Raw genomic sequence first — 22,746 nt, 5'->3', positions numbered from 1 at the left:
TTTGCTCAAGGGTGGCATGTTCCTTATACTAAATGAAGGGAGAAGCTGTGTGATGTTTGATGAGCGTGTTTTGTATCAGCTGGCACTGGGCAATCAAATCCATTCAAACTCCCATTGGGACTGAGGAACCAGCACATAAAAATAAGAGTTGTATCGAAGGTGGGAGTAAATAATTGAAGGGGGCTTCCAAGGCTTTGAAATCAGAGACTGAGTTTCTGATGACTTTCAGGTGCTCTCCCTTGGTGCCCTGTCCCCACAATTTCCTGCAGAAGGCTGCCTACTGGCAAGCCAGTATCAACGCAGGGGTTCCTGCTAGCCTAAAGACAGCATATGTGTGTTTAAACACATGCCACAGCCTCACATTGCATATAAAAATAGTCCAGTTAAGCCCTGGGGTGTTTTTACTATTTTTTTCCATTTTAATAATTCCCTTTAACTGTATGCAGAAAACTTTCATATTTTATGTTTAATGACTCAGGTATTTGAGTTCCTGTTTCATGGGCTGGAAAGACTCCTGTCCTTTAGTGATTGCCAGAGTTGAGACAAACTTGTTTTAAAGCCTAACTTTGCTTTCTGAGTTTCCTAACGCAGACTTTTTATCTGTAGTGGTAGCTACATTGTAGGCAGATTTCTTAGGCCAGTGATCTCATAAATTTGTCAAGTTGTTGGTTCCCCCACCCTACCCCCATTTTTGTTGTTTTTGTCTTTGGTTGTTCTTTTTTTAGTTATTTCTTGGAGTATATTGTATGTCTTGTGTTTTGATGGCAGATGCGGAGTCAAAGAAGGGTGTATGACTTCAGTGATCTGCAAGATGACAAGTAACCTTTAAGGATACTGCCCTGGTATGATGTCATCTTGTGATAAGCTCTAGAAATAATGAAAGGGGAAAATCATGAATTCTTACAGTTTCTTGATGGTTATGATATTCTGCTGTATCCTAAATGTACAGACACTGTACTGTCTAGTTTTGCTTGGACTGCTCTGAATCATGGCTCACAAAAATCTGAAACCATGTGAAATACTTGAGATAAAAGCAGAATTAAGTAGTGGATGCTTTCTTTACTGTTGTCCTTCACTGGAATGGAAAATAGCTAACAGCCTGCATAGACAATACAATTTGGACCAGTGGGAAGGCCCCCAGAAAGTTATCCCCTCTTCTAAGTTCCAGCAAAGCTTGTAAATTCATTTGTTGAATAAAACTAAACCAGTTATACAAAATCAGAATTAGCCAAGATAGAAAGAAACAATAACAGGGAACAAAAAAACCCCACCCAAAACAATCAGTGATAACAACAACAAAAAAAGGCTTTGTCATCCTTTGTATGGGCTCTGCTATAGACAGGGCTTTTGCATTCCTGCTTCTTTTTTTGCCAATGTTAGGAAGCTTTTTCCAAAGCATCTGAAGGCACCTAGGAAAGTGCTCCTTGGCTTGTATCCCCCTGTGTACACCTGACCAAACTGGTCCTCTTTACCTGTAACGGGCAGACTTCTCAGAGGCATCTTCTGGAATGAGCAGCTGTTCTCAGCTTCCTCAGCCTTGCACCCCTTGGCCCCAAACAAAGCAGATTTCTCTTTACTCACAAATGAACGCTGTCAAAGTTCACCTGAAATGAGATGGACGTGGTGGGCAGCAGCTCAGTTGGCGAGCCTGGAGAGACAGGCAGACACTTGCTGTATCACACAGCCACACATGAGCATGACAGCAGAGAGCTGGGATTTAAAATTTTGAGACTGCTGGACAAAAATAATAGTTAAAACGAAAGGGTACAAAACTGCACACTGTTAAGAGCAGGATAGTAAGGATACCGTGGTGATCACTGTGGGGTGATAGTTTGCATGTCTCCAAACAAGTAACTAATTTTAGGCTTTGGAAAAGAGCTGAAGGCCTGTTGTATGTAAAGATCTTTATCATCCCATCAGTTGTTTTATTATTATGCATTTGAAAATTAGTTTTTAGATTTGTATTCTGTGCATAATTTCATGATGGGCAGTGAAGAATTATTTGTTGGTTTTGTTACTCTAATGCTTTAACAGTCCAATCAAAAAATGGACAACCACTTATTACTACTCAGATTAAAGCAATAATCCAAATTGCCCAGTTCCTGTTGGAGATTGTTAGAAATGCAATAAAATCAACAGGCATAGCTATCTGCCTGTTTCCTCTGATGCTAACCTCTTGCCCTGTGCAGTTGTGTTATGAGAGTGAGCTGTCATTATCCTGGTTCCTGCTCGGGTGAAGTGTGGTTTTAGTTTGGGGGTTGGTTTCTGCTTGCTTCTTGGGGTTATTTTTTACAAGTTTTAACACTCTTGTTTGTTAATGGGTTGCAGACTGTTGTCTCCTGATGTTCTATGGGGTTAGTTCATTATTGCTGTGATTACTTAGGTTTCTTAATCTTTTCCTTGGTATACAGTGTGATTCTGGGGCTAGAACTATGTGCGTGGCCAAAACTAAGCAAGACTGAAGCCAGAACAAATTAGGCAATGATATAACCAAAACCTGGTTGAAATTACAGGACAAACAGTAGGTATCTGATATTAGAGTAGTTTTTCTGTTAGCTGGAATGGACTAGATGAGTCATCTGATCTCAGAGCAAGTTGCTGGTGCAGCAAAAGTTTCTCAAATAGCTTTGTAGATGGAGCTAGTTTTAAACTAAAATAGGTTCTAGTTCAGACAAAGCCTGAAAAATCCTGGAGCTTGTATTTTTATGAGGCTTAAAGCCTACAAAGGCCTACTTAAGGCCACAAAAGTGGCAGGGCTACAGCTGCTGCTGGCCCAGCTCTCCAAGAATTTATTTATGCAGAGTTGTAGCATAGCTGTAAAGTGACCTTCCTGCATTTAGGGACAGATGCCATCTTGTCTCTCTGTATGAGAATTAGTTCAAGATGAGGCTGAACTAATTTATCATTTGCAGAGTAGAAAATTAAATTTGAAGTCCTTTCAAGTCATTGCAGCTGCAAGGAAGAGAACCTTGTCTGCTGTTCTGTTCCTCACCCTCTGTGCTTCTGTGCCATCTTCCCAGTGTTTCTGGGAGACAAACGTGGTGAGGGGGGGCTGCATCTTTGTGAAAAGATGATGCTTGAAGGTCAAGCTGATCTCTCTAGGCATTAGCAGGTCTAGATGCCAAGCCAGTTTCTGTGGGAACAGTGGAAATATTTATTACTGAACAGCACTGGTAGTTGCCTGGTGACAATGATTCTGTTAGAGCAAGCAGCATTATCTTTCTTGGGGGAATATGTGATGCTAGCAAGCTGGTCCTCAGTGACAGAGTGCTGTTTAATGTGAGCTGAACATTTTCTTCACTACTATTTTAATACAACGGAAATACTGTCAGTGCTCACAATACATACTGTGTTTCTTTATACTTGTACAAGTGTTATGTTAGCTAGTGAATAGTGGATAATTGCCTCTTCCTACAGTACTCTTTATATAGTCAAAATGAAATACAAGAGACGTGTTTTATTAGTTGTGAAATAGCCAAGTTGACATCCAGGCTTCTGCCTAACTTCATTGTTTTAAAAGATTAATCATCCTTGAAATATTTCTAATATTTGCTGTTCTTGGTAATTTGTGTTACCTACAGCTGTGCCACCTTTTCCATAGTGGAACAAATGATCAAGGAAGTTTTCTCCTGATAAAAGGGGGTGGCTTTTCTATGTATATACTATAGTGCTTTCATTAGCAGCAATGTATTAAAAACAGGACTATTAAGTTCCCATCTGATGACTGACCAATCTATAAGCTGATAAAGGATGAAATTCAACCATGCAAAGACTCTATTCACCCTGTAATTCTCAATTAAGCCATGAAGCAGTGCACAGGTCTGTGTGGACCCATTTCTTTCATGTCTGAATTTCATACTAAATAAGGAAGGAGATTTTTAAAGGGTGTGGGTGGGGCTTTTTTTCTTCAGTGTTTGGCAAGTGTATCTGCTCACAGCATCTTCCAGTGTTACGGAGGGAAAAAAGGTCTTCTACTTTCACTTGCCATTTGTTCTAAAGCACACTTGGGGTATGTAACCCATAGCTATCAGCACAGCTGTAGTTGCAGTGAAGCTGGAGTTGTAGGACTTGAAGTACCAAAGGCGGCTGGTGTCTAGGGCCCAAACTAATGCATGGAAGTTATCCTTTCCTACATGCTTCTTAACATGTGTGACATACAGTAGCAGGTCACGTGGGTTTCTTTCTGAGCTACAGCAGTAGAAAATGTGCGTGCTGTCACAGCAATAGGAAGGGGGGAGTTGTGTTACCCTACAGGCCTATAACCTCTGATGCTTTCTTCATTTGTAACCGTTTCCTGCCAAGACTGGTTTCTGATCTCTAGTGACCAACTCTGTGCTCTCTGATTTTTATGGTTTTTTTTGTAGCATTAATTAAGCCGTAAGACATGACAGCATGTGAATTACAGTGTAGTAATTAACGCCCAGCACATTCAGGCACAAAGGTGAAGGCCAAATGGCCTCTGTGCAGCTAAGTGTGAATTATTGTACCATAATTTAATTCCCATTATATTTTACTGTGATTATAAAAATGTTTTTGTTAGGGAACGGCTTTTAAAAAAGTTTCTTTTTAAAAAACAGAATTGTGAAGTACAACACAGATCTTGTCACAAAGAGGGTTAAGTAGCTTTAGGAGACAAGAGTTTTAGTGAACCCTAAGAATTTATATTTGCACAGTTATTAACCCTCGCTAATGAGTGGGTGTTGTGGTGCAGACATCTGCTGTTTGAAAACCTGACCTAACTATTAATTTCATATCAGCTGCCAAGGAGTTGCTAAGTAGGATGACTAGATTTATTTGTTCCTCACCTGGTCTTGATTTGATTGGGAAACATTAACTCACAACCAGTCTCTTGAGTCATCTAATATTTTTCCAGGTCAGGCTATGCATATGTGCATGTCATACACTCTTACTATGGCTGGCATGTTTGGTTTTGGTCCTTGTGAGCGCTGAGTGAATAGACAAGACTTATTGTCTGCAGCAGTGTGGAAGAGCACCAGAGACACCAAGCTGGTATACTTGCTCTGCAGCGTGCTGAGGAAAATAAGCCAACCTGGAAAGTGGCTTGGGTGGTACTGGAGGGGGAAAACCAAAAGGGCTATGAACCCCTTAAAATCTTGCTCAATATTTCTTTCTCTTTGTCTTTCTACAAACTCTAATACTCTTCTTTTTTACTGAAGACAAAAGGCAAAGCTTATGAAGTTAAGGTTACCAAGATAAAATTCCCTTTCCAATGAACTGTTTTTGAAGAAATGAATGAAGAGCCGCTGTGTACTTGGCACATTGTTCATATGAGATGACAGGACCTCTGGGGTAATACCTGGCTGACTCTTTCTCTTAGGATTCAGGAGATGTTGAGTTTATTCATCAACACTGATCCTGGTGTGTGTCTCTTGCAGGAGTCTCAGGCTAATAAGCACTGTTAGCTAGCCCTGTCCACAACTAGTTCTTGTCATAGTTAAGTGCAGAATAAATAAGCAATAACTATTAGAAGTGAGTGCTTCCAAGGGACTTACTCTCTAAGTAAGTTTACTGATTCTTTCAGCAACTTCTGGCTGATCAGGATATTGACGAGGCCAGGGCCGTTTCGCTTTTGGTGGATATCTAAGTTTTAGGAATATTATAGCAGCCCAATGAAAAACCATGGTCATTTTCCATGTATGCAGTACATGTTTGTGATACTGTTACTATGATTTGGCTTTAGATGTAAATACTCTTTAAAAAAAACCCCAAAAAACCCCCCAAAAAAACCCAGAACAAACAACCCAAACAACAAAACAAAACCAACCCTAAAAACCTGCCTGACTTTTACGAATAAACACATCAGCGTAATTTTTTTAAATATCCTTTTGGAGTTAATAAACCCAAGCTACCAGAACTGAAAAATTTAGTGGGTCAAAGCTTGTCCCTTACCCAATACCCAGACGTACCATGGAGTACCAGGAATACTTCTGTGTCTGCAGCTATCTCTGCATGTGAGAAGACAGCTTGTCCCCTGTCTTTCTGGACATGCAGGGCACTCCAAATGGGCTGGTGTGGGGCAAGCCAAAGTTGAATGAAGCTGGTTCAGTAGAGAAAGAGGAGCAGAAGTGGGCAGCTTTCCTTTTCTCATCCCAGTGAATAGGGGAGGTGACTGCCTACTCATTCCTTGATTGTTTTCAACAATTGCATTATTACCTGAGTGGGAAAAGGGAGATCTATTTGGCTAATGGCTAATCATACCTAACACTTTCTTAATGCTAAACTTCCAGATAAAGCTTTTATGTGGTAAAGATGATAGGAAGCTACTAGAGGTTGGAGAGAGCCTACTATTCTGGGCAGTGTAAAGGGGTCTGGTGGATGAGGCTGTGTGTCTTTTCCCCAATAGTTGAAGTGCAGGACCTGAAGGCAGCTTCAAAGCCACAGTAGCTGCATAGTGCTAGGGCAGAGCCACCCTTTCCAGCAATGCAGATGGAGAACCATGGCCAGGTTTTGAAAGCAAAGCTCAGAAGCTTGATATGCCCATTCTTCCCATGCAGCTATAACGCCTCTTTTCCGGATGAGAACATGCCTACCGATGGAATGTCACTCCTGTTTATTTTTCTAATAACTTCAGCTAAGCTTAAACCATTAGAGTTGGGGCGGGAGATACTTCTGAGAGTTGCCTAGCTCTAGTTCTCGTGTTTAAGCTGGGCATGTTGAAGCACTTTAAGCTAAAACTAGAAAGGAGTGAGTATGAGGGAATGAATTTACAGCCACCTTCATTCTCACACTGCCTCCTCAGTTGCTGCTAACCTGCTCCCATAAGCTCTGGGCAAATCTGCTTTTTTTCTGTGTTACACACAGCACCCTTGGCCCAGCAAGAACAGCAAGCAGAAGCTCTTTATTGCAGATGAAACTGCTGATTCCCTAGAAGAAATCTCTAACATCCGTTTTATCAACTTCACAGTCATGTTGAATGAATCCTTGAGCCATCTGATATTTATTACCCCTTGGCACATTCATTGTTGTTCAGTTGGTTCCTTTAGTGATGATGATTTCTTAAATTGGTTATGTTGTTGGTAATGTGGTTTTATTTGAATTTGGAAGATGTTTCCTGTTGCTAAATGAGCAACACATCTGGGAAAGACACTCCGGGAAGGGAAGAAATTAAAAGCACGTCGGAGAGTTCAGAAGCTTTTCCCCACATTGAATTTCCCTGATTCTAGGAAACTGTTTGGTGCGGGGCAGCTCCCTCTAAATATCCTTCCCAGTGCCTGGTAGGACCATCTCTGTTCTCTCAGGAATCATGTCCAAGCTGCAGGATGCTCAGTGGGTTTCTAGCAAACATGCCACAGATGCTGCAATCTAGCCATCACAGAGAGCATAGGACTAGGCTGGTGGGTTGTTTTTTGTTTTTTTTTTTTTTTACTTACAGTGTAGTATTGAATGTATACCATAAATTCAAGGAATTGTAATCAGAGCAATGTATTTCCTTGTACTTTTTTGTATTGGGCTGCTTTCTGCAGTGCCTCATAGGGTGTGTACCAAGGCACCCAACACTGAGGTGTGAGTTTTTCATGGTTTTCTGTTTCTAAGATTCATGGATGCTAAAGATCTTCCCCAGTCAGTGTATGCATTAGAGTGGGTCTAATCCAAATCCCATGGCAAGTCAGTGATTCCATGTAAATGTACTTTGAATCTGGTCTGCTCAGCCCAGAGGGGTTATTTTGGGGAAAGCTGTAGTGTAACATGGAAGATATTGTACTCTCATCTTGTCTTTGCATGATTGTCTCCCAAATCTTACTGTTTATTTTAGTGTAAATCTTAAGAGTTGACCAGGTGGTGGGCTGCTCCCCTGCCCCAGGAGCTGCAGTGTTACACTTGGTCCTTATTCTCTTGGGAAGCTGTTCCCCTTCAAGCTTTTCTAGGAACAATTAGCAGTCATCAGTGCTGCTGAATTAAATAAGGATTTGGGTTTTCTGACACATATCCCCTGCCCCCACAGTTCTTGTTGCTGGAGATCTGTCTCCAGTTTTTAATTCACAATGTTTTGCTTCTATTACTGAAATGCTGGAGGCTGAAGTTAGGGTTGATTTAGTATCAAGAGAGTAGATGACAAAAAGAAAACTAGCTTTGGTATGTCAGTCTTCTGTAATACTCTCTCTAGCAGGGTGGAGGGGGAAATGTGCATGTTGGTTTGTAAGCAAGGCAGACAGGCTGTGCTAGTTGTGTCAAGCTGGCGTCGGGCTAGGAGCTTAGGTCCTTTGCAGTTCAAAGTGTGGATGAACAAACCCATGTGGAAGTGTCTCTGCAGACAGAGAAACCCAGAGTGATGCTCCACAAATCCAGGGGCTGGTAGTAACCATGCCAGCTGCTGCTTGCCATGCATGTCTCAAAGATGCATCATCTCCTTTCCCCTAACATGTCTGCCCCTCTGCTGGAGGGGAGCGTTCTGCAGGAGTGCTGACAGCTCTTCCTGCAAGCAGGTATCCCCTTTATTCCTGCAGTGGAGGCACAGCTCTGCTTTGCAAGACAGATTCATGCCCAAGTTCTGTTTATCGCTTAAAATAATATTTTGCCAGCATTGCTGCTCACTTCTCTGTGTATGTAATTTGTAACATGTTTTAAGGAAGAATGTCTATTTGTAATAGTTGTAGAAAAATCCAGGTTACTGAGTTTATTTTTGTATATTTATATATATGCGTGTGTGTGCTTTAAATATAATTTTCACACTGCATATATAAATAAGCCTATAGAGAGCTGGTCTATCTAAACTTGGAATAATGCAAGGAACATTTAACATGCCTTCATTTCATTGACATGACTGGAAATCTGGCCTGTCATCACAACTCTTATCTTTCGGGCATATGCAAATAAAAATCTTACTATTAGATACTACTCTGCGGAAATTCTGAGGACTAAGAGATCTACTAATGTTTAGTTGTTTTCCTTAATTTACTTTGGAAAAAAAAAAAAAAAAAAAGGCTTAGTCAGATGCCAAATTTGTTATGTATTTGTATCTTTAGCAGACACCTTAGAGTCTCCGAGCTCTGCTGACAAAAGTGCTTGGAAGTCGTGTGTTACAGTATCGGACAGCCTTAATAAAAGTTCTTGCTTACCTTTATGATTTTCTGAAAAAACAGGTCTGGATATAAATTTTTGGAGCTGGTGAGCTCTTTATTTGTGAGAAGCTATTTTGACATGTCCAGAGAGATACAGAGCAGTTGCTGTGAGGCGCTGTGTGTATGTCTGTGCATCATGACAGCTACAATCCTTGCTTCAGATCGTGTGCCAGAATTCACAGGACCCTTAGATTAAGGGTGTGGAAGACAGTAAGATGGAGGAGATGTCGCACAACAATGGGTGAATATGTATGCTCTGTTTAGTGTCTTTGGGGAAATGAAAAAAAAAAAAGGGGGGGGGGTAGGAATAGTGTTTAGTAGCAACATAAATGGTTTAGACTATCTGCTATATGCCATGATTTGTAGCATTGGTGCCAAAAATGTCCTAGCGGGCCCCAGAAGGTAAGACTGCTCTAATCGGTGCCTGGCTTGATGTAGATTCATGTTTTGACCTGTGCACTCTTTGTCCCCGTAATGCTGGTTGCCTCCTATTCACCTATACGATATCTGAGCTCTTCCTGCCTTTCTCTCATTAGGATGTTGAATTGTGGTCTTTCTCTTTTAACCAGCCAGCGGTTCTTGCAAAGCATGATAGTAACTTAATTTTTCAGGGTCTGCACTGACTAGCCTTGCATCTTGAGGCTACGCAGACACTCAGCCATAGAACATCTGGTGAACAACCAACTTTCTCAGGGTCGTAGGCCTTGCACAAATAAATTCTCTCTTTTTTGGTTAGTAAATATATGACAGATGAAATTCTCCAGCTCTTGAAGGAGTGCTGATATGTTGAACTTCATTGTCCCTTGTTGGCCAGTTGGCAAAAGGCAGCGAAGAATAGCTTCTGGGGAGGGCTGGCATATCCAATATAATTCTGGAATGCTATTACAGTTGAATAGCTTAAAGAAGGACAAGCTTGGGGAACAGAAAAGTTGGTAACAAGGAAATAAGATCAGTGTGTCTAGCACCCATGAAAATGGGTAAACTTTAAAGCCTATGGGAGCTGTGAGGTACAAACCTCTGTGGCAGTTAGACTCAGAACAGGTTTAGGTGCCAAGACTGTTTCAGTAGACTTCACTGCAGTGTGTGATTTTTTAAAATTATTATTATTTTTTAAATGGTTTACATTAGGATATGGCAATCTGAGTATCTTATGGAGGTGGTAACTGCAGAGCTGTCAAATGTTCTTTAGTTTTTATAAATACATTCACTAGCGTTTATACAGTAAGAATGCTTAAACCACGGCGGTACTATGTGTGAAGCCAAATATAAATTTAAAATACAGAGTAGTGAGGTATACTGAATGGAAAATAATAGAAAAGCTAGTTAAAGCTGTGGGGAAACAGCTAGTTAGAGCTGGAAAGGTAACAGTAATGCTAGTTAGAGCTGTGGGAAGGGTTATAGCAATGGTATTTTTTTCAGGGAAAGCCTAGGGGAATGATTGTTCATAAAGCTGAACATGTGGCTTTGACAACATTAAAAATAAAAAAATAAAAAATCTACTTTGAATGGAGTTTGCTGTGTTGTCTCAGGTAAGCTGTAAATCCTAGTGTCATGTGTGTTCTCTCCTGGTTGGGCTCCTTGTCTGAAACGTGTTTCCTGGTGCGACCCACCTTCCCTCAGCAGGCTAAGAAAGAAGGTGCTGGACTTGGCTGTTTAAGTTAAGCTGTGCAAAATGAAGACTATGTAGGCAGACACCACAACTTCCTCAGTTCTTGAGTGGGGAAGTTGGTCAAGTTCTGCTTTCATTAGATTATGAAGTTCAAAGCAAAGTTTAGGAGAAAATCATGCAAAGAAAGTGAATGAACTGTGAAAGCTATGTACTTCATGCCAGTAAAATGATGCTATTGTATAGCAGAGGGAGTGAAGGACTTTTCTCATTATACAGACCCTTAAATGACTTACAAACATCATAATCAACTTTATTTTCCCTCCTTCACTTTCATTCCCTTCCCACTTCCTAAACAAGGAGTGGAGAACCCAGCACCGCTCTCCCACCCCCCCACCCTCCCCAAACCCCCTTAAAATAACAAACCCAGCAGATAATCTTGTCTGCAGGGAATTGCCACTGTTCCTCAAGGACTGTCTCCAGGGTAACTTTGTTTGCAAGGTCCTCAAGGGGATGCTGCCCCTCAGACTTCGTTCTGGGAAACAAAGCTTTTGCCTTATGCCCTCAAATACATTGCATTATAATGCTTTGAATATTTCTGAGCACTCACTTGAACCCTGCAGAACGAGTGAGACTGTCATGCCAAAGTGGGGCAAGATTGAATAGCTGTCAACAGGATGTCTTGCTAGCAAATGTAACCACTTATGTATTAAAATAGATGTTCAGTGAAGCAAGATACTGGCTTGAATACAGAGGTATCTGGTTTAAGAGCACACTCTTTGTTTCAAGATCTGTGCTGTTCAGAACAGTTCCTCTTTTTGTATTGTTCCTTGCTGAGCATTAATTGATGGTCAGTTAACTGACTGACTCCCTTTGAAATAGAGAGCCGTAGTAAAAAATTTATTACTTGACTAGGAGGTTATGTGACACCTGAGATTATTGGCATGGCACATGCAATCTATCTCTTTAGCAGGAAGCAAGGAACATAGGAAAGCATCTTAGCTCTTCTTGTGCAGCTTCAGTGCAGATCATACATTGACGTCAGGAAACTTTTCCTGAAACACCTGTGTCCGATGCAAAAAGACCTGGAAAGTCAGAAGACTTTTCTGTCCCTGTACTTTTAGGAAATAGTCTGAAGAGATTTCTGTGTGGTCCTTTGGGGAGATAGGAGTTAAACAGGTTTTTTTTTCATTCTAAAAAGGTAACTTGTTTCATGGGCAAAGGAAATGATAAGAGACTGACTGCTATTTTGAATTCTTCCCTTCACTGGAGAAGCTAGTAGGGTCTGTCTCCAGTGCTAGGCTGCTCACTTCCATGAAACTTGCAGAAATTGAATTACTTATGCTCTCTGACCTTTTTGCCGGACAGGGTTCCAAATGGACAACAGGCTCAAAGTGGTTAGGGGGACACTGTCCAGCAGACATGGTCTGCAAGCTCATATTAGCTTCAATACCCTTGTACAAGAAGCCAAAACAAGAAAAAAAACAAAACAACCAACACCCAACTCCCCCCCCCCCCCCCCCCCGAAAAAAAACCCAAACAAAAAAACCAACAAAAAACCCTAAACAACCCCAAACCAACCAACCATCCCTTTTGCTATGCAGTTAGTTCATCGCTGCTTCCTGCTTCCTTGTGTGGATGTCATCTGCTGGCCCACCTTCCTCCCTTTCTGTGCATTAGCAAGGTTGAGGAGAACTGTAGGGGTCATCATCCTGTTAGGCCTTGAATGGCCAAATTTGGCCTTAAGGGGAAGGTGGGCTACCCGTGCAGGTTCAGTCTAGCACTGCAGAGACCTCACAGTCATGGGCTTCACGTGACCATTACAGCATGAGTGTTTTATAGTATTAGCTGCTGATTGCATATAATCTGTCAACAGCGCTCGTGGCTGGGCAGAATGAGAATGCTGGGGAAGTTTTTTCACAGGGGTGGGGATCTATGAGGCAAATGCTACAGCACCATTAAAATTGTGTAATGATGCTGTTGAAATGAAACCCTATATGGTGCTATTACAGATAGGGCTACATTTTCATGAAGTTTCTGGACTTGACACTGGTTTCCATAATTTGACACCTCTTTGTTCAAACAAAATATCAAAATGACACTTAAATGACACTGTGAGTGAAGAGCTTAATAATAACCACACAATGTAACGTGTTTAAATTAAAGCACAGTGTTGTTTCAGTCTGGGGTTTCAGATTTAATTTTAAAATGCTTTTCATCTCTGTATTGCAAATTTGACAGATGCTTTTTATTGGTAGAAGGTTGTAAAGACTATTTTCATTTACCTGACCTAAAGGACACAGAGTTTATTTGCATTTGGGAGGGAGTTTGCAGCACAGTGAATTAGCAGTAAACTGATAGTTTAGTTCTTATGGTTTTCAAAAAACAATTTCTCCCAGGCTTTTAAGTTTTTTTCAAAATACCATAATGTGTTTACACACAGCAAATTTATTATTTTTTTTCCCCCAAAGAAATTCTGTTTTCTTTTCAGGATAAAAAATACCATAAAACAGTAAACCAGAAAAAGAAAATGATTTTGAGACTTCTTTTGTGTTCCTTTTGAATTGTAACTTGGGTGCCTTAAATTTCATGTATGTGGAATGTATCAATGTTGATTTGCAATGCAGACACCCCGTATGATGTGTAACTTATGAATATGCTTGGTACTATCAGTATGTGTATCCTCTGCTGTTTCATTTTATTATATCTTTAATTCTGCTGCTAGTACAAGCTTAAATCTGCAAAGGCAATAATGAAAAATTAGGAAATGTTAAAATACAAGTGTCCTTGGCATGGTGAATCAGACTAAACAGTCCCCACTGCTGAAGGGCTATAACTTTACAATGCTTCTACTCTAAAGCCTCAAGAGCCAAAAACTCTTGCTGGATAGATCTAGAGTATCTAATGCAACATCTTTGCAGGCTAGGTACTGTCTAAGTACATTTTATTTTTCATTTCATTTAATCTTCCTTATGCCAACATCTATTCTTCTCTGTCATTTGTTGCTATTTCCATCTGCTTTGTGGTGGTGGTGTGATCAACTATTTTATCTTCCCTGCAAATATTTCTCAATTAGATTTTTATGGATGCTGTGGTTTCTATTTGATGGCTTCACATGGGGGATCTGAGTGAATGTGTCTGAAATGTGGGCATCCCTCCTTTTTTTTGGTAATAATGTAGTATTCTTACATGATACGTACTGAAACCTCAGAGTTGGTACTTGTAGATGTGAGCAGTATTTTAATGAGTGAAAAGCAGAAGTTAGAGTGAAGAACTTGAGGAGGGAATAGGCATCTGTTGCATCTTAACGCTCCTAACACAGAGTAATTTTTCACAACTGTAGTTACATCTACAGTCTTTCCCAAAGGTCAGTTTGTTGTGAGAAGGAAGCAAGGAATTGTCACAGTAATGCCGTAAATCTGTCTCTGGGGATGCTGTGTGGCAGCAGCATGAATGGGCACTACATTGTGTGCTGAGTGGGAATCGATTACTGAACACATCATGGTGTGCTTCACGTGGGACCCTTCTTGGTCACTGGGTGCTTTCTTCTTGGGTGATCTCCGGGTAGACGAGAAGGCAAAGAACAACAACTGTAAATCTCTAGTGCCCTGGCAACCTTTCCCCCTTTTTGCCTGGGCCTAGAGGGTTTATTTGTTCCTTGATTAATTCTTTTATTTTCAAAGTGGGCTGCCTACAGTCTCGGACTGGTCTTGAATGAGACAGAAATTGAGGCAGTCCTACAGAGTAACACTTTTTGGCATTGTTCCTTGCCCTAAGTGATACTTTTCTACCTGGTGAATAGAGTGGTGTTACAGACTATGGTATCTAAAGAGGAGCAACAGGTGGTACTTGCATGCATCACTAGAGATGGGAGAGATACGTGGTATTGGGGATACTCTTCCCAAAGCAACTAAGATAAAACTGGCTAAACCCAACTTTGTTGTTCATTGCATCCTATAGAATCATTTAGGTTGGATAAGACCTTTAGGATCAAATCCAGCCACTAACCTAGCACTGCCAAGTTCACCATGTTCCTAAGTGCAATATCTACACATCTTTAAAACATCTCCAGGGATGGTGACTCAAGCAGTTACCTGGGCAGCCTGTTCCACTATTTGCCAACCCTTTTGGTGAAGAAATTTTTCCTAATATCCAAATCTAAACCTCCTTTGGTGTAACTTGAGGCCCTTTCCTCTTATTCTGTGGCTTGTTATTTGGGAGAAGAGACCTACACCCATCTCAATACAACCTGCTTTCAGGGAATTGTAGAGAGCAGTGTGGTCTGCCCTGAACCTCCTTTTCTCCAGGCTGAACAGTGTTGGTTCCCTCTTTCTCTAGACCCTTCATCAGCTTCATTGCCCTTCTCTGGACACGGTCCAGCACCTCAGGGTCCTTCTTGCAGTGAGGGGCCCAAATCTGAGCACAGTATTTAAGGTGCGGCCTCACCAGTGCTGAGTACAAGGGGACAGTCCCTTCCCTAATCCTGCTGGCCATGCTGATTCTGATGCAAGTCAGGATGCTGTTGGCTTTCTTGGCCACCTGGGCACACTGCTGGTTTCCCATCTCTGTGGAGAATGATCTTCCAAGAAGTATGTCCAAGAAATTGTCCAGGAATAATACTTGTGTTAAGTAAATTCTGCTTTTAATGGCTTTTATTAAGTATTTGCCTAATTTCAGATCAGCTAGTTTAATAGCAAGCAAAGGTCATCATCAGAAACGGTGTATGCACAGAGATTCTTGCTAAAATGCTAATAGTTTCTGAAACTCTTGATGTTGAAGATGCTATAAAAATGCTGAAATATTTCACAGAGGGAGTAATTCACTTGACTCATGATTAAAAAAAAAAAAAAAAGGATTTCCTATTTTGAGGTTTGACATTTTTCCTACCGCAGCATGATTTTTCCCATCAGAGCCAGCTGTTAGCTGAGTTTTGGTGGAGACATATCCAATATGTGCTGCTTAAGAAAACTCTGTCTTATTGCAAGGGTTCCTGGAAATCTCTTACATTTCATTTGCCCTCAATGGATGGAGAAAACCAAACCCATATGAAAAATGTGATTTTTATGTTTATGGCCAGGCCAGAAATCCGAGCAACAGAAGAATAAAAATAGTTATCACTGTTAAATCATTTGAGGGTATGGGTGTCAATTTTCCAACTAAAAGGAAACTTCTAACCATGAGGAAAACTCTTGACTAAAACAACATTGTGAGTCCAAATGAAATGGTTTCTTTTTTCCTGTTAGGTTTTCTTAATAATGTTTTGGTCTGACATGCAGAATAAACTTCCAGAAGGTGCTTGATAACTTTAGAACTGCTTTTTGGTGACTAGGCTATTTAGGTGGAAAAAAAAAATAATGCATGAGGCAGAAAAAAACTCATCTCTTGCATCACTGAAGGTGGCATCATTGACTTAAATCTTGTGATATTTTGTGGTACGCCTTGTGATATTTAGTGTTTATTTAAAAAACAAAAAATGCACAACCAAAAAAACCTACTTGGTAGGAATAAGTGATTACCTTAGGCTTCCAACTTCTATTTAAGAATTAAAAATCCTATATTGCCCTCAATTTAGTGCAGGGAGCCTTTTAAAGACATGACTTGATGTTGCTGTTTAAGACAAATAAGATATTGGCTTGGGTGACTGCAAATAGTGATGTGAGTATGTCTAAAGTTCTCTCTCACAGTAGGCTTTGTTTTACTTTGCTTCTTGTGAGATTCATGCTACCCTAACAATAAATATTAGGGTTGGGTGCTAAGGGTTATAGTCAGTGGAGAGAGACTGACTTCTCTGGAGATACTGGCTGCATCTGTTTTTTTTTTTTTAACCTGAGTTACATGAGTAATGGCTTAGACTGCAAAGGACACATGGAGTTGATAGTGGATGCAATTAAGTAATAAGAATATGTCCCTTACAGAGCTCGTAGGACTGTACTGTTGCATGCACAAATCCTAAGCCTTCAGTTACTTCTCATGCTCCTCGCCTTTTCCTCCATTTCCACCTTCCTGCTCTCTCTCTCTCTCTGGTTTTTTTTGTGTTTTTTTTTTTTTTTTTAGTGTGGCCTTTCCTCTCTCACTAGCTGCTTTTTGCTGTTCCTGTTTCTTGAAGGGCTGCTGGTATGTGCAGCAGAAATGTGAGCTGGGTCAGGGGCTGAACAACTAGGAAAAGTGATGATCTTTGAGAGATTACAGAGTTTTAAAATAAATTAAAATGCAATGAAATTATGTGTCTTAAGAGGGTGAGGCAAATGCTTTCAAATTCAGGCCTGTGCTAATGTGAGCAACGCTTGAGGAACACATTCAGTAGGTTTGACATCGCGGGGTAGTTTAGTAAATGGACGCCATCACCTGCTAGTGTTTGACACCATTTCTTGAGGTCAGCATGCAGCAGGTTTTGGGGAGCTGGAGCAAAGGCATGCAGAACGTATGAAAAAAAAGTAGTGGATGGAAGACAACTTTTTTGTCAGCTCAGAGCATGCTATGTGCTAGAGCACAATAAACAGGTTATAACTGGGCAGCAGCTCATACTGTATATATCCCAAATACATCCCAATATATACATTTGTATATATCCCAAATACATCTGAGGAGCAAAGTAAATGTGGGGTTTTTTGCTTACTATGCAGATTATTTTTAGCCTTGACTGCTAAGGCTGGTGTGTGCGGGAAGACAGATTTTAAAAGCACAAGAACCCCTCATGCGTCATGACAGCCTTGTATGGCAAAGAGACAGCAAGCACTCTGGTGCCTCATCTTGGTGCGGGTGTTTTGCCCTTTGCTGTTAAATGTTCTTCTAGGCCTATTGTAAGACAAAGTTGGCTAGAGTGACTTTGCCAGAAGAATGGCTGGGAAGCAGAAGGTGGTCCCAAAAGCTTTCAAGACCTGCAGTGTCTGAGCAATGATCTCCAGTGCCCCCATGGGTACTGAAGGCACACAAATGCATCCTTCCATTATACCACTTACAGCTTTGGGCTAATGTGTTAACTGACAGCCAGCTGTTGTATAAGCAATGCAATTAAGCTGCAGACTGTAAAGATAGAGAAATTAAAGCCTTATTATTTTTTTTTAAGCATACTATTTCCTACAAATTCTATGGTACAACTGTCTGTAAAGTAGGCTTGTTTCGGTGTGTATCTGAATGCAGAACCATGTTGCTGTTACTGAGTTCCTCAGTCTTGAAATGTCAGTATCCTCTAATGTAGACTCCTGAACAGGGGGACAGTGTGGTGCAATTAGAAGACTCATGGGAGAAATGTAAGCTCTCTGCTAACCACCTTGTAGGAATAAAAGTATGAAAGCACCTTTACGTGTACACCAGCACAGAGAAGAGAGATGCCAGAAAGGTAGAGTGCAGCATGTGTGTATTTGTCAACATAGATGTCTCTAGAAGTCTATTATTAATTAGAAAAGTGTTCCACTACAAATTATGAAAATTAGCAGGAGACTGATTTCAGTTACTCTTGTTTGCTCTCATTAACACTTCAGCATAATGTGCACTTCAGTCAAATAAAGAATGGAACCTTTTTTTGTGCCTTTTGAGAGTGCCTCAAAAAGGGCCTTGATTTATACTCTACTTTTTAGCCTGATTAAAAGTGATGATTAAACCATGCAAGTTCCTTAAGGTGACTGTGTTAAGGTGATAATTTTTTTTTATAAGCTGAATAATGTTTAATGTTCAGGGTAAAGCTGTCTGAAAATGGAATTACAGCATTTCACTATGTTTTGTATTTAAACTTAAGTAATTAGCATCACCACCACCACCACCACTCGTGGATATTATTGTGGAAGATTATACACAGTTACTGAAATCACATACGAATGACTGTTATAGCCTTAGGCCTTACATCTCCGATATTGAATACCAGGGTGGCAGTCCTTGTCTCACCCAGGAACTCCTCATACCTGACTGTGTGTACCTGTTGTGCACCTTGGAGAGGCGGTCACTGCACGTGTAGAAGTGCTTAACTGAGCTTTATCTTTGTTGGGTCAGGTAGTGATGGGAGTGGAGGAACTGCAGAAGGAAGCATTCAATGTGATGTCTTGTGTGTTTGGTGAGCGGATCTTGTGCTATTTCAGCCTAATTGCTGGATTAAAGCTGCCCTGGCATGCTGATTTAGGCCTTGGTATGTTCTTGATGACACTTCTCCTCCACCTGGCATTTTAGAAATCTCAAACTTGCTATTTCTGTTTCAAAATGAAGGCTTGCTTTTGTCTGTCTGTATTTATGTTTTTGCTGCTTCTGCTCTGAGTATAGAGGGGTTTACCCTGCATAAGCATGGCTCAGTCCCTCTTCTGCCCACTTGTAAGGGCTCTTTGCAACCAAACTACTCAGAAGAGTGGAAGGTGTTGAAATTTTGGGATGAGGGGGACTGACCATGTACTGATCTTTCTTCTACTTGATAGCATTGTTTCCAGCACTACTTGGGCCTACACAGAGGGTTCTCCATGTGTGTGGCATCTGCGGAGATATGTGTGTAGGGTGGCAGGAAGCAGGCAAGCCGCCGTACACGTTTTCCTCCTGCAGCATGCCATGGTATCAATAAGAAGTCTGCACGAATGGCCCTTGGTGATGGGTTCCCAACCTATGGCTCTTGTATGGTGTGAAAATACATTTTACAATGCTGCACTAGCACTCCTGCTTTTTTGTGCACTGCTGTCATATTATTTTGAGATGAAGGGCTCTGTTTGGCTGTCACGCTTACAGTACATGATTTGGTCTGATTTCATTTTGGGTTAGTGTTTTAGACAAGCCACGCCACATGGCTTATGGATACAAAAGACCAGGCACAGCTCAGTCCTGTGAGGTTCTGTAAAGTGTCCTTTACCAGAAGCAGAGTAATTTCATTGCTGCATGGCTTATATGGAAGCTCTGGGCAGCTTGGGTCTCGTAAGATCAAACTCTGAGGATTACAGCCATTACTCCAAATTATCAAGACATTGCTCTGGGTCACATTTTCTAAGTGTGATGGGAGAAGTATATGTAGTTTGTGCTTGGGGAAGCAGAGACAAACATTAACTCTACTACAATTTTATAAAAGCTGTTGCAAACCATCTCTTGCAAGAAACACACACGCACAAAGAGAGGCAATACCGAAATGTGTATGGTGGACTTACAGAGAGCCTGATGTCTGCAGCATCTCCAGTGATGTGGCAGGGTCTGTGTTTAACCAGATGAACAAGGACAGTGCTTTGTTGTTGTAAAATTACATTGAGAATTCACTGGTGGAATGAAACCTTAACCTTTCTGGCTGCATTACATGGGGGTGTTGGAAGGATTTAAAAAAATGAGATCTACTGAAAAGAATTCCCATGTATAAACAGAATATAAATGCTGTAAGTGTATGGCTAGTATAATATTGAGGCTGTTCTAACTTGTATGCCTGCTTGACTGGGAACTGTGTTCAACCAGACCCTCCACAGTATGTATCTAACGTCCTTTACTCCCAGAAATTGCTCACTCGTTCATTCTTGGGCGGGAGTGATGACATCACTCCTTTGTTGAGGACAACAAACCTATTCTGTGTGTTGCAGGGTCCTGTGTTGCCTTTGCCACAGTAGTATCCAAACATTTGGCAATATTGCAGGGACCAGCATGAGAATCGGATGCAGTCTGCTCTTCACCCAGCAAATGAACTGTGACGACTGGAGGCCTTGCTATAGTTTGGTTACACTGTATTTTCTGTAGCTCTGAGATGGATGGCGTGATCAGGCTGTACATACAAAGGTAACCCTCCAAAACAGGGTGGCTACTTCCAGCTGAGTTACAGGATATGGTCTTTGACCTGCCCTAAACCCTTTGCCTTATCTGGATGTTGGGAGAAAATTGTTGCTGGAGCTGAAACCCATGGCAGGAACAGAGCTAAAAATTTGTATGTGGATGAGCACATGCTAGTGTCTGTGGTGGTGTCCTGGCCTTGTTGTATTTGGTCGTATAACTGTAATCTCAGTGTTGGGATTTTTTGGTTGTGGTGTGGTGGTGTGGTTTTTTTTGTGTGAGTTTGTTGTTTTTTGGGGTTTTTTTTGGCAGCATTTGCTCTTTCTTGCATACATTGTATTCTCACATTGTGCTACTGTGGCTAGGCTTGCACCAACTGTGGTGATTTGGCAATTTGCTTGGATAGACAATCCTGTGTATGTTTGGAGCAGGTCCTGCTGCTGCACACACAGAACGTGGAGATACTTCATTTTTACTCTAAAAAAACCTGTGTGAGCAGTGATATCTGGAGGTGGCTCTGTTTTGGTGTACTCTGCCCGGGTGCGCGTGCCCTGCAGCTGCTGATTAACAGCTGCTCTGAGGCCTCAGTGCGACAGTTGACGCGACATCAAGTGGCACCAAACCAAAATCCCCAAGGGAGACCAGGAAAGATCATCTAGAGAGCAACTGGTTGCCTGGGTTGTATCTCCTGCAGAGCTTCAAATGCCATGCGGGTAGGGCCCTGTGCTGCACCCTTGAACCCAGCTGGCATCCCTCCAAGGGACTCCCTCTGACAGGACCCTGTCACCCTTCGGGGTTGCCAGTGAAAGTCTCCCTGTGGCACAGTTCCCTCTGTCTTCCATGTCAGCATACCCAGGCTGAGACAGATGGGTTTGCTAATGGGTTCGCTAATGGGTTCATAGAAAAATGGGTTCTTAAAAAATTGTGGGTCATTGTTTAAATAGCTGGTGCTGTTCAGCTGGGAGGAGGACAAGAGTAACTGACACAGTAAAAGAAATGAAAAAGTTAATTTGAGGGAGTGTTTGGTGGTTTTTTTGCGTGGGTTGGGTTTGGGTTTTTTTGAGATGTAACCTGCATGTTTTCAAGCTTCACTTCCTTGAAAAATAGAAGAGTTTAGCTTTCTGTGTTTAAGAGGTGGTAATGAAAAGTAGACATGGGTACTCCATGAAACAGAATCTCAAATTTTGCTTATTTGTATTATTGTCCTTGAAACAAGTTATATTTTCATTCTGGTTTATATCTAATAGGAAATAATAATCTCTTGTGTGTTTATCTAAAATATGATATCCTTTTGTTTTTGCTACTCGCTCTTCCTTCAGGGAGAAAATGGGTATTAACTCTGCTTAGATTTTTGCAGGTACTTACGGTTTAGCACTCCTTTGTACAGCAAGTGTTAGATTAGCTCAAAGCTCTCAGCGTCATTGTTTGGCACTTTGGGACATGGAGATGCTCTTTGAATAAGTGTAAATAGCAGTGCATATGCATGGTGGGTGTCGAGAAGCCTGGATTACTGGGAAGCAACTTCTGAAACGTGTGGTTTATTCCAGCTTTGTGGTAGAGAGCCCATGTTGTGTTGGTGGTGTATCACATGCATCCATACTTGCTGCTCCTTCTCTTGACTGCCAGAAGGAGTGAAGGGAGATAAAACTCATGTCTTCAGTACTTTCTGTCTCAGCTTCCTTCACATGCTGTATGGCTCTTTTGACTTCAGTAAATGGGTCAGATCCCCAGGGGCAATTACCAGTAGTTTGCCCCTGACCTCATTCCTTAGGGACTAGGGATGTGGTGATGATGCTTTCCAAGAGCCAGGGAGGTGTTAGGTAGTGGGAGGACTCAGGCAATACAGGAAGACCTGGGAGAAAGACAAGTCCAATTTTTGAAGTGCTAGAAAATGCCTCCTGTTCTCCTAATAACCTTGCTGTGTGCTTCTGAATGTAATTAGTGCAACATTCATAGGTGAAGAAGCAAGTATCTGATGAGAGATTGCTTTCTTTTCCTGTTTTGAAAAAGGCTAATGATTTAATTTTCCTTTCACTGTACCTATACATGGCAGTTAAATAATTTAGTTGTTTTGCTTCCTTACTGGAGGAAGTTTCTGCTTTAGAAAAAATGAGATCTGTTTTTGCATTTAACTCTCATAGTAAAAGGAATGTGAAAGGAATTTCACTGAGTCAATGAAAAATAGCTCTATTACAGCAGCTACTAAAGGTGAATCTTAAAATTTATTTTAAAATGAAGTTATGAAAGGTATTGGAAATATTAAGAGTGTGCTTAGGTCTCTCACTCTCTTTTTTTAATTAAAAATAAATCTTTTGGTTCCATTTATGTGAATGCACTTGGTAAATAATT

At 41.1% G+C, this 22,746-nt stretch overlaps 1 protein-coding gene and 1 long non-coding RNA gene across 15 annotated transcripts in view; one reads left to right on the top strand and one right to left on the bottom strand.

Moving 5' to 3' along the window:
• Positions 1 to 10,741, bottom strand: part of LOC130152922 (uncharacterized) — a 30,752-nt gene extending 20,011 nt beyond the window's left edge. For all 8 annotated transcript variants that reach the window (XR_008823148.1, XR_008823154.1, XR_008823152.1 and 5 more), the window contains exons 1-2: positions 10,581 to 10,741; positions 1,473 to 1,604 (exon numbers count right to left, since the gene is read on the bottom strand). This is a non-coding gene — a long non-coding RNA (uncharacterized LOC130152922). The remainder of the gene's footprint in view (positions 1 to 1,472; positions 1,605 to 10,580) is intronic.
• ADGRL3 (adhesion G protein-coupled receptor L3) overlaps positions 1 to 22,746 on the top strand; it is a 342,564-nt gene that overhangs the window by 2,927 nt on the left and 316,891 nt on the right. The window lies entirely within an intron of this gene.

This window comes from Falco biarmicus, chromosome 1, assembly GCF_023638135.1.
Source record: "Falco biarmicus isolate bFalBia1 chromosome 1, bFalBia1.pri, whole genome shotgun sequence".
NCBI classification, from domain to species: domain Eukaryota; kingdom Metazoa; phylum Chordata; class Aves; order Falconiformes; family Falconidae; genus Falco; species Falco biarmicus.
Note: the sequence above shows the minus strand (reverse complement) of the source record. Positions and strands in the feature narration are given on the sequence as shown.